The sequence below is a fragment of the Quercus robur genome, chromosome 7 (assembly GCF_932294415.1).
Source record: "Quercus robur chromosome 7, dhQueRobu3.1, whole genome shotgun sequence".
Classification (NCBI taxonomy): Eukaryota; Viridiplantae; Streptophyta; class Magnoliopsida; order Fagales; family Fagaceae; genus Quercus; species Quercus robur.
In genome coordinates, this window is record NC_065540.1 from 42,103,189 (window position 1) to 42,114,048 (window position 10,860).

The window sequence follows — 10,860 nt, forward strand, 5'->3', positions numbered from 1 at the left end:
GTAGTTTGGTCATGCATCTAAATTCATGTTCCATGGATTTGGGTCGTGACAAGTTGGACTTCTACGCCTACATCAATGGCGATGCTCCTCTTCATAGGAGAAAGTCTCGCTTTGCGGAGTTCTCGATCTCCGCCTGTAACTAGTTCCATCTAACTCCCCAGATGATGGTTCGGAGAAAGGTGGGGAACGCTCCCGCCGTGCATGGCGCAACTCTCTCTTCAAGTCTGCAATCTCACGTTGCAGATTCCCGTCATACTTCGCATGGGAGACGTGGCTCTTCCCCCGTGAGTGGCTCCTGGTGGTATGAGTTGTATGTACACTCCCCTCACGGCCCTCTCTCCGTTCGGGACTCCTTCGAGGACCACCATGCTGAGAGCCCCTTGACTCCGCATGATGCAGGTTGACATCCTCCTGATGCGGTCCCGCCGCGGGATGAGGTAGACCCACTTCTTCCATCGGAAATGTTGCACCGGAAGTCCTTTAAGCTAACACAAGCTCTTCCCACAGACGGCGCCAATTGTAAGGACACGATTCGTAACGAACCGTAACAGTGTTGGGCTCGCACGTAAAAAGGCCCAAATAATATGATTTGTAGAACGTGGGTGTAAAGAACTAGGTTAACTGTGGTATCTCAAAAAGACTCACTCTCACGTAAATTAAAGATCTAAAGTTGGTACAACGATCCTTTTCTTTGGCGATCAATACAATTCTTTTTCTCTCCTTTCGCTCTTCTTCTTTTTTCTGTGCTTTTCTCTTTTTTCCTTTTCTGTTTCGATCCCTTTTCTTCATGCTCTTCTTTTAGTTTATATACCCCACTTTGTGTTCCATCCTCACCGCACACGTGTAGGTTGGGTCCAGAGGATTTCTTTCTGTCTCATCTAGCACCTCCTGGAACTTCCTATGGGCAGCTGTAAGGCTGCTTCCTTACTGTTCAGGTATCACCTCCACATTAATGCGGCCAGAGAGTTGGTTGAGAGGTCATTAATGCGAAGGCAGCTGTAGCTACAGATATTTGTTTGCCTTATCTCTTTCATCCTTGGTCGGTTATTCTATCTTTTATGGTGACCTAATTCTGAGGTCTGGTTGCAATAAGACCACGTCCTGATCGTCCTTGGACGCATACTGCCGAGGAGTATGGTGTCCTTGGACGGATACAGAACCCTACCCTTGTGATATTGACTACCATCCCCTTCAGTAACTACCTTATGACCTGACTTGGCCTCCTCGGACGGATATGCATCCTCGGATGGGCCACGGGCCCAACAATCCTGAACAACCCTGAACTTTATGGGCCTATTGATCGAACGGTCCCCACACTTATATCAAGAGACATGGAACATATGCATATTTTGAAATAGATGCTATCACATGATCCGGTTTGGTTATGTGATTTCACATAGAAAACAAGTGATTTTTTTAAAAGGGACAAAGTTTAGCTCCTCAAATCCAACATATGACAAAATTTTTGTCTTACATTTTTCTTTTTTAGAAGACACTGTATGGAAAGTCAACCAAGATTATCCTTGTATATTTTTTTGTAACATGAGTCATGTGATTTACTTAAATAATTTGATCTTGTTAGTTTTATGAATCTCTATGTAATGAGTTGGACAAAAATTCCTATAAACCTATTTAAATGGAACCCTATACACTTTATATATATATATATATATATATATATATATATATATATATTATTAATATATTTTGTACTATACCCGCTAAACTATCGAAATACATGACCAACCCTCCAATTTTCAAAATATGTTACACTTAACCTCCTACTGCATGTTTTACTATTAAATTTGATGAAATTTTTAGTCATTAAAACCAATTTACCTTTGTTGGTTATTTTGGTTTTTAGAGGGTGATAAATTGGATTTTCAATACAAAATTTTGTCTTACTTAACACTAAAATTGATGGTAAAGGAACATTAAAACATGATTATAATGGCAAATACAACCTTAGTGTCTGTTTAACATGATTAATTTTGCCAACTTATTTGACTATTTAGTTTATTTTTGCTACTATTCATGGGTCACACTGCATTTTTTAGCACTATTCATGAGTCTCCACTGTACTATTTCAGCTAACTTTTACCTTTATCTACAGTATTTTCAGCAAAAAATTTTCAGTTTCAGTAAAATAAGCGGATCCCAAACAGACTTTTAGGGTCCATTTGTGTAGTGCGGTTGCGTTTGTTTCCCTTGCGTTTTTTTGGCTGGTCCATGCACTGTTCATGGACCAGCCAAGTGATAAAAAAGGGTGAATAGTAATTTCTAGCAATAAAAAATATTTTGCTATAGTGTTTTCAATAATAAGTTTTCAGTTTTTAGCAAAATAAGCGGTATCTAAACACACACTTAGTGTGAAAGATTAAGATGAAAAAGTATAATTTGCCCCAATTTAAGGTAAATTCCACTAACATATCCTAAGGTTTTGGTTAATACCAACCAGGTTCAAGACTTTTCAAAACTAGCCAATTTGGTTCCTAAAGTCAACTTTTTTTTTTTTTTTGATACAAGATATAGAAATTCTACTTTATGTGTGTGAAATTTTTTCTTGGAGACTTGAATCCTAACTTTTGCCTCCCCTCCCACATCCCACAAACACTTATACTTATAGAGTGACCATCACAACAATGTTGTACAGTAGTGTCCCTAAAGCCATCTTAATCCCTAAACAATTAGTTTTGTTTTTTTCAATTGTTTTAAGGACTAACTGGCTTTAGGGACAAAGTTTTGAACTTGGTTGACATTAACCCAAACTTTAGGAGTGTTAATGAAATTTAACCTATAATTTATTAATGAAGAGGAGGAAGGAGAGTTGAAGAGGTGCCCGGATTGCAACGAGAACGGGTTGATACGGTGCCCAGGTTGTTGCTGCTCATTAATGTGTAAGGATGCCAATAAGTGATGCATATATTGTTAGGATTATGTTTTGAGATTCTATAAAATGTTACTATTTGTAGTGCTACCACTAGATTGCCATGAATTAATATACGTTTAGGTTTTGCTTTGAGATTTTTTTTTCTTTTCTTTTCATCTGTCTATATTATTATGCTTTTGTTTTCATCGTTAACGCTCTTTCTGAACAATGTTAAATAAAACCTGGCATTTTTGTTTTTAAAATTTAATTATCCATTTGGTTGAGTTTGTGAAACTTTTGTTTGTATATTTTAAGGTCTTTGTGGTTGTTTCTTTATCTTGATGGGAGCAGAAATTGTATTATGTGTATTTGACTGTTAGACACTTGGACTCTTGATTGGAATTATTCAGTTGGCCATATTAAAAATGGACTCTTTCATGCTGCATTTTGCACTTTGGTTGAAAGTTCAAAAACGTGTACAAAACACTTTTGAACGTTTAGACCCCCAAATTACAACTTAACCAATACAAGCAATATGTCAAACAACTAGTGTGCGAAAACTTAACACATGCTATAATACGAAATTGGTTAAAGACTATCTAAGCCATAACAAAATAAAACCACAGCAGATAATAAAAAGGCAAAGATAGAGAGGAAGGAAGATGCAAACACAAAGACAACACGCGATGTGTTATCGAAGAGGAAACCGAAGTCCTCGACGTAAAACCTCTCCGCCGCCCTCCAAGCGGTAATCAATCCACTAGAAAATACAGTTGGGATACAAGGACAGCAATAGACCCTCCAAGCCTAATCTACCCAGTGCACCTAAGTCCTCCAAGCTTCTTGCTCCAACGAGGTTGCGCCGAACCTTTTTCTTTCTAGCTTCCCGGATTCCGCTACTAGACCGTAGCATCAACCAATGAAGATTGGTTCCTTCCTAACTGCTTCCCAGAAATCCAAACAACTGTCTCACAGTGATGATGATGGTAAGAACCAGGTTTGGTATAATGTCTCTCAAGGATTTGACAATGGAGAGGAAGAGAGTAGAGGAATTTGAAGAGACTCTAAGGTATAGATTGTGGGTGAAACAATCTTGTTTTTCTTTAGGGTTTCTCTCTCAAAATTCTCTCTAAAAGCTCTCTTTCAATCGTGGGTAAAAGGGGTATTTATACTGGAGTGGGAGAGCAATGTGAAACGTCAGGTTTTACAAAACAGGGGTGGCTCGCGGCTTGACCTCGCGGCTTGACTAAGTCGCGAGATCCAGTCGCGAGTTAACCGTATGGCCAGTTGTCCTGTTTTGTCCTGTAGTGCTCCAGCTAGCATGACTATTCATCTTCCAGCATGCTTGGCACGTGTGCTGCTTCTGGCGGCTTGCAGCCGCGAGTCACCCGCGAGTCCCAGCCGCGAGTCTCTGTTTTCTTGCACACTCTTGAGCAATCTTCACTCTATCTCACTCACTACCCTTACAACAAACCCACCTAAATACAGGGTTACTAAATGCTGAATTACAAGCAAATTTGGCACGGAATAAAGCCAATTAGATGGTTGAATAAATTCAACCTTACATTGGTAATTTTGTTACTAAACTTAGAAGGTTCTTCCTACTAGAGCATTCCTAAATATCATAGACAGGACGTAATAACTAAGAAGTTTAGAAGAGGCCAAAACTTTTGAGAAGCATATGTTTATTTCTATGCAAGAGTGTCTCCCCATGTGCATTGCTGAAAGCTTTCCTTATTTTCATATACATTCAGTCTATTATGAACACCCAACAAGTGTGTGCGGTCGTGTTTCAGTGCATTTGTCTTTGCACATACTTCACAGCTTCGTATAATGCAATGGCAATAATTGTCAGGAGCCCCCAAGGATTGTACTATTGATTCATGGAACTCATTCTGAGCATGAAGTCTTCATTTTGACTTTTCCCTTTAGCATTTAACCAACCTTTTATTCCTTAGAATTTATCCTAGCTAGTAATTATCTAGTGTGAAACAAAGGGACTAATATTCAAATACTTAAAAGAGTTCCAAATAGCTGATTAACAAAAGATAAATAAATAGTCATGGATTTCATTGCTCACTTTTCTTGACCATAAATTATATTATACAAGCAAACGTTGGATACTCACTTTTCATGGCTTTCATTGCTCAGTTTTGCATAGTCTATCTTTATGTTTTGTTCAGATGTGATAGATTTGTGTAATTTGTGTGATTGATTGTATGGTCCCCGGCTGTACCTGTATCCTTGGGCGATTCTCTTTTTTGATATCAATAAGAATTGCATTACTTGTCAAAAAAAAAGTTGGATTTTATACTGTGTTGCTGTGAAATGTCAAGTCATTAATCATTATAAAGTGTAAAGAGTTCGAGCTGGCAATTGTTTGTGTCTCTTTTGCATTTAACATTTCCAAGTATCCCATTCTTGATTGTATTTGACCCCAAAGCCAAGGACCATGTGCTCTTGGAAATCCAGTCGTCTCCCATTCTGTGTTGTCATGTTAATTTGCAGCGTTTGGTAGAGAGGTACGTGCTAAGTAGTCATAGCCAAACCAAAAGCAAACTTTTTGGCAGCAGCTGGAAACCTTGATTTTCTTTGGAACTGGCAGTGACTTAATTTTTTAGTTGTATTATGGGGAAAAAGAGCTACATTTTTTGTGTATGTATTAGCTGTACCATAATATCTGGTTTAGAATAAATTTTTGCAATGAAAAACCTTAGCTAAACCAATTCTTCATTTCTAATATGGCCCCATTGCGGAAATAATTTGGATTAACTTTCCATGGCCTTTGAAATTTGAAGACTTAAAAACCCGTCTGATTCAAAAGACAGGATTCAACTCTTGCTAAATGCCAACAATAGGTTTGGCCTCTTGAACGAAGAAGCAAGCAGAGACGGACCTACCTTGGGACTGAGGGGGACCATGCGCACCCCACCCCCCCAAACTTTCGGAAAAAAAACCCTTTAGTTTACAAAAATTCATCAGACCACCCCCTTACCGAGCTGCCTTCTTCAAAATTTTATCTCTTCTACTTTGTCTTCTTCTTTCTTCTTCTCTGTCCTTTTCTTTGTTTGTTCAACAGGTCTGGTTTGGTCCACTTAATTTTCATTTCTTGTTTTATCCACTTAGCTCACGTGAGAGTAATAAATGATGAAAGTAATTTCTATAACACTTCACACGTTGTCTTTTACAGATTTGATTCCACCACCTTCAGGACACATGTTAAGCTTTTAACTTCTACCTTTTTGCATCTAATTTTTCAACATACCTAGGCATACACGTTTAAAAAGGATCATATTATTATAATATAAAAATTGGTTTAAAAAATATATATAATAATTGTTATTATTGGTTATATCATTTTTTTTGGGAATAACAAAGATATATCATTTTTAAAGACTCTTAAAAGCCTTACAAATTATATAATAGTTCCAAAAAAAATTAACTTTATACCAAACTATTGTATAAATAAACCCAAAATGGTATTTGATTGATACCCAAATACATTATTCTCTTAACCAAACCAAAACGATCATCGTATGAAATTGATTCATTTTTTTGTTTTTAATCTCAATCGAGAGCTCTCTATTCTCTCTCAACTCTCATTCATTCTCCTAATTGAATGAGTGATATTAGAGCTGCGTTTGGATTGGATTGATTGCGTCTGTGTCTGCATTTTGTTTGTTTTTTTTTTTTTCACGCATTTTTCAGATTGCGGCTACTGTTCATGCACTGTTCAATGAACAGTAGCCACAAAGTTTGACTTTTCAAACTTTTTTGGGCCCATCAGTGCACATCATGTACTGTTTACGGACCCACAAATTTCACTTTTCAGCAACTTTTTCATTAAAAATGGGTCCCACGGTACTATTTACACATTTAAAAATTATTTTGTTACAGTGTTTTTCAGTTTTCAATTTCAGTTTTCAGTTTTCAGCTGTATCCAAACGGACCCTAGGTATAATATAGATTTTACTAAGTAAGTCTTATAAATTGATGCGTCATCAATTACAAAAATTAATACAAATACTAATTTATTATTTGTTAAAATGACACTAATTACATTAATTACCACATCAATTTGTAAACTTTTTGCTAAAAATTTTCTAATAGTTTTAGCATTTTTCTAATTGCATATTAGCACATTGATAGTTTGTTAGTGCCAAATGGATAGTAATTTGCATTTTCATTAAAAATATATATATTCATATTCGGACCTCCCCCCCCAATCAAAATCCTGGTTCCGTCCCTAGAAGCAAGCAACCTTCTTCTATTCTCAGCTATATTTTGTGATTAAATCTAGATTCTTAGAATTAAATTTTGAAAGGAGAACATTTGGAACTCTCAGAAGACTTGTCTTTAGCAGCAGATATCTTGGAAGCTTACTTCTTCCATTTTTAAGCTTGAAACTTGGGACCCAACACCATGATAAAATACTAAAGAAGAAACATGGATTTATGAAAGTTTAATTCCTAAATCACTTCCGAATGGTATGCTTCTAGCATGCGGCTGTAGAAAAGCCTCATCTAATCTTATAGCAATAATTATCGATCTCATCTATCCAATACATATATCAAATTCATTAATATATCAATCAAATACATTAATCCCCGCTTCGGGGCCTCCTCAAAATTAATACATGGGATTTACATGCTATAAGAGGAAGGATGCGTACTTGTCATACATGAAATACCTTCTTCCTGCTTTAGGCCATGTTGCCGCCTCAAAATCATTTTCGACATGGCAAGGCACCATGCCAAAATCATACTGCCGCAAAATCAATTTTGACACAGCAAGGCAATATGCCAGAATCATGTCGTCTAGCGACGATCTGCAGAAATCATGGGGACAGTGAATAGTTGGATTGATAAAGATCTCCCAGGTGATCCTATCTGGGCTGAAGGCTGAGGCAAGAGTAGCCTTAATGGATGTTAAATTGAATTTGCCAGCTATAACCCTGGAAGGAGATGTAGTCCGCATCATTAACCCAATTCAAAGCACCAATTGCAAATCAGATCAACTAATAGCTCCAATTGAATGCGAAGTCCATGACCTACTAGCTCCTCATTTACCATGGTTTATTATCAATATTATTGCAGCTTTTAAAAGGATAACGAATTGTGATTCATATGAATGTAGGCCTGTGCAACAAACCTTCAATCCGACCAAACCACTCAATTCACTCTGCTCTGCACTGCCTCGTATGGATATGATATTTATTTTCAAGTGGGTTGGATAGATTCAACTATTAAAGTGACTAGTACTACCTCGTATGGATATGATATTTATTTTCAACCAAATTCTGTAGGTTCAACTATTAAAGTGGCTAGTCGATACCTATGTATATGTGTGTGTATAAATATCCATCTCTTTTTAATCTTTATCTCATATCAAATTTAAAGTGTATTTTAAAAATAAAATTAAAAAAATTAACTCCATGATTTACACATGTCAATATGAAAAATGTGATACTTTTTCAAATTATTTATAAACATACATAATGACATGGATATGGTAAGAAACTAAGCATAGCCTTTTTTTGTTGAGAAAAAGTTAGAAAGTACTCATACCTTAAGACGTGGCTATTTTGATTTACAAGAAAGTGGACACTTCCTATGATTTCCTTTAATGATTTATATTTTTGTTGCAAGTTCTTCTATGGCTTATAGGATTTAGAGAAAATAATTTTTAATTTTTATGTGCAAATGGTAAAATAAAATTTGAAGTGTACACTTTGCTTATTTTGCTATAAAATGTTTTCATCGAAAATCTTTTACATTTGAAATCAATTTTGGTAAAATATTTTTAGGTGTTTGGTGCAATATGTAAAATTTGTTAAGCACAAACCACCAAAATTAATGGCTAAGCCATTAGAGCCGCTAGCATCGACTGCTCGATTATCGACTTCTGTCACTGAAGACCTAGGCATCTAGCCACTAGATATTTTGGGAGGGAGGGGGGTGGTAGGGGAGAGAGCCACTGTGTGTTTTTATAAAATGTTTTACCTTCTTTTTAATGTTAAAATGTTTTGCAAAAAAAATTATGATCAACATAAAACATTTTCAATTTTAACTAAATGTTACAATGAAATAAATATAGTAAAATGCTGCAAAAAATGTCTTCCGTAAAACTTTTTTTTTCAACGAATAAACAGACCGTAATTAGTATATAATACATAACTAAAACTAACTCGCCTAATTCACCCAATCCACCTAGTTGAAACCACCCAAATTTTCAATTAAGCCACCATTTTTGTTGGTTGGTGAGTCAGTAGTGGTTTGAAAATTTTCTAACCTGCCAATGGTGAATTAGTTTTTTAAAAAAAATTGAAAGAAAAATAGCCAATTAATTCATTGCGAAAAAAAAATGTTATTGAAATATACTTAGATGATCCTAATCATTTTCTTTTTCTTTTTTGGGGTCATTCTTTGAGTGTTTTGCTCACAAATAAGAAAGACTTATTAACGCTTTATTTTTTTTTTTTTTTTTTTTTTTATTTTTTGAGATTCATTTGAAAAATTTAGGAATAAAAAAATGGTATGTTGTGTTGATCCAACAAAGAAAGGCGTGAGAGTGCTCTTCACTTAAATAATTTTATTAGCTAAAAATTGAACAAAACAAAACCAATGAGCATTTTTGCTAGTACTCATTTTCCTTCCATAGTAGTATCATGACTCACCTGTACCAAACAAATGAATAACTAATTGTTTTATAAGACTTACTGCATACGTAATACTTTTACATTTTTATAACAAATTTTAAATAATAAAGTACAGTATTATTAGTTCGAATTTAAATACTCTATAAAATTAATTTCTTAACCATTAATAACAACCTATAATAATCTGTTATTTAAAATTTGTTATGAAAAGTGTTATAAAAATATTGTGAAAATAAAATTATTCTTGTTTTATTTATTTAATAAATCGGACCAATTAACACAAAAGTAGAATAAAAAGGTGAAGCCCATCAAAGATCAATCCAACTGGTGGGCCGGCCATTTTGTGAGTGTACATCACTTGATCCAATCCAACCATAAAAAAAAAAAAGCTATGTTGAATTGAGTATACGTCACGCGCTATATTGCGCGTGGTTTTCGATGAAAGCAGTGACAGAAATATAAGGCAAAGTCCATTGCCCAGGAAAGTGAAAGTAACGCACGCACCACGAGCAGTTAGTGTTACGGTCAGTAAAACAGTCAATTCCTTTGTCTGAAATAGGGGCTGTGTTAAGCGACACTACGGGTCCTTTTGGATTTTGGATAGGGGTGGCCATCATGTTCGTGTGTCAGATCTGTGTTGTGCCAATTCATAAGTATTTGATTGTATAAGTCATTACTAATCTAATATGTTTATTAAACGAGTCAAAATTTCTCAACCTTAATACGATCTATTTCTTAAATGAGTTAGTCATGTCAACCTGTTTATCAAAATTTATCAAAATGAAAAGGAAAAAAAAATGAAAAAACAAACAAATAAATTTTTTTAATATAAAATTCAAAACTAACGAGTAATTGCATTACAAATAATCACTCAAAACTAAAGCATATCACAATATCACAAATAATCAATCACAATATGTTAAAGAAAATAAACTACAACAACTAATAAGTTTATATACCTAGAGTTTGAAGTGTATATTGGTAAAATGTCATTTAATTAAACGGGTCAGATGGGTCAAACGGGTTCTATATGTTCAACACTAACCCAACCTGTTTATTAAACGGGTCGGCCATGTCAACCTAAATATAACACAAACTCGTTAAACCTCAATCCATAACCTACTAATTTCATGTTGTGTCGTGTCGGATTCGCGGGTCGTGTCCAATTCTGTCATCCCTACTTTTGGATACAACTTATTTTACTGAAAACTGAAAATACTGTAACAAAATAATTTTTAAATGTGTGAATAGTGCTGTAAAACCCATTTTTAATTAAAATTTTGGTGAAAAAATATGTTTGTGGGTTTGAACAGTGCACAGGACCCACTGACAG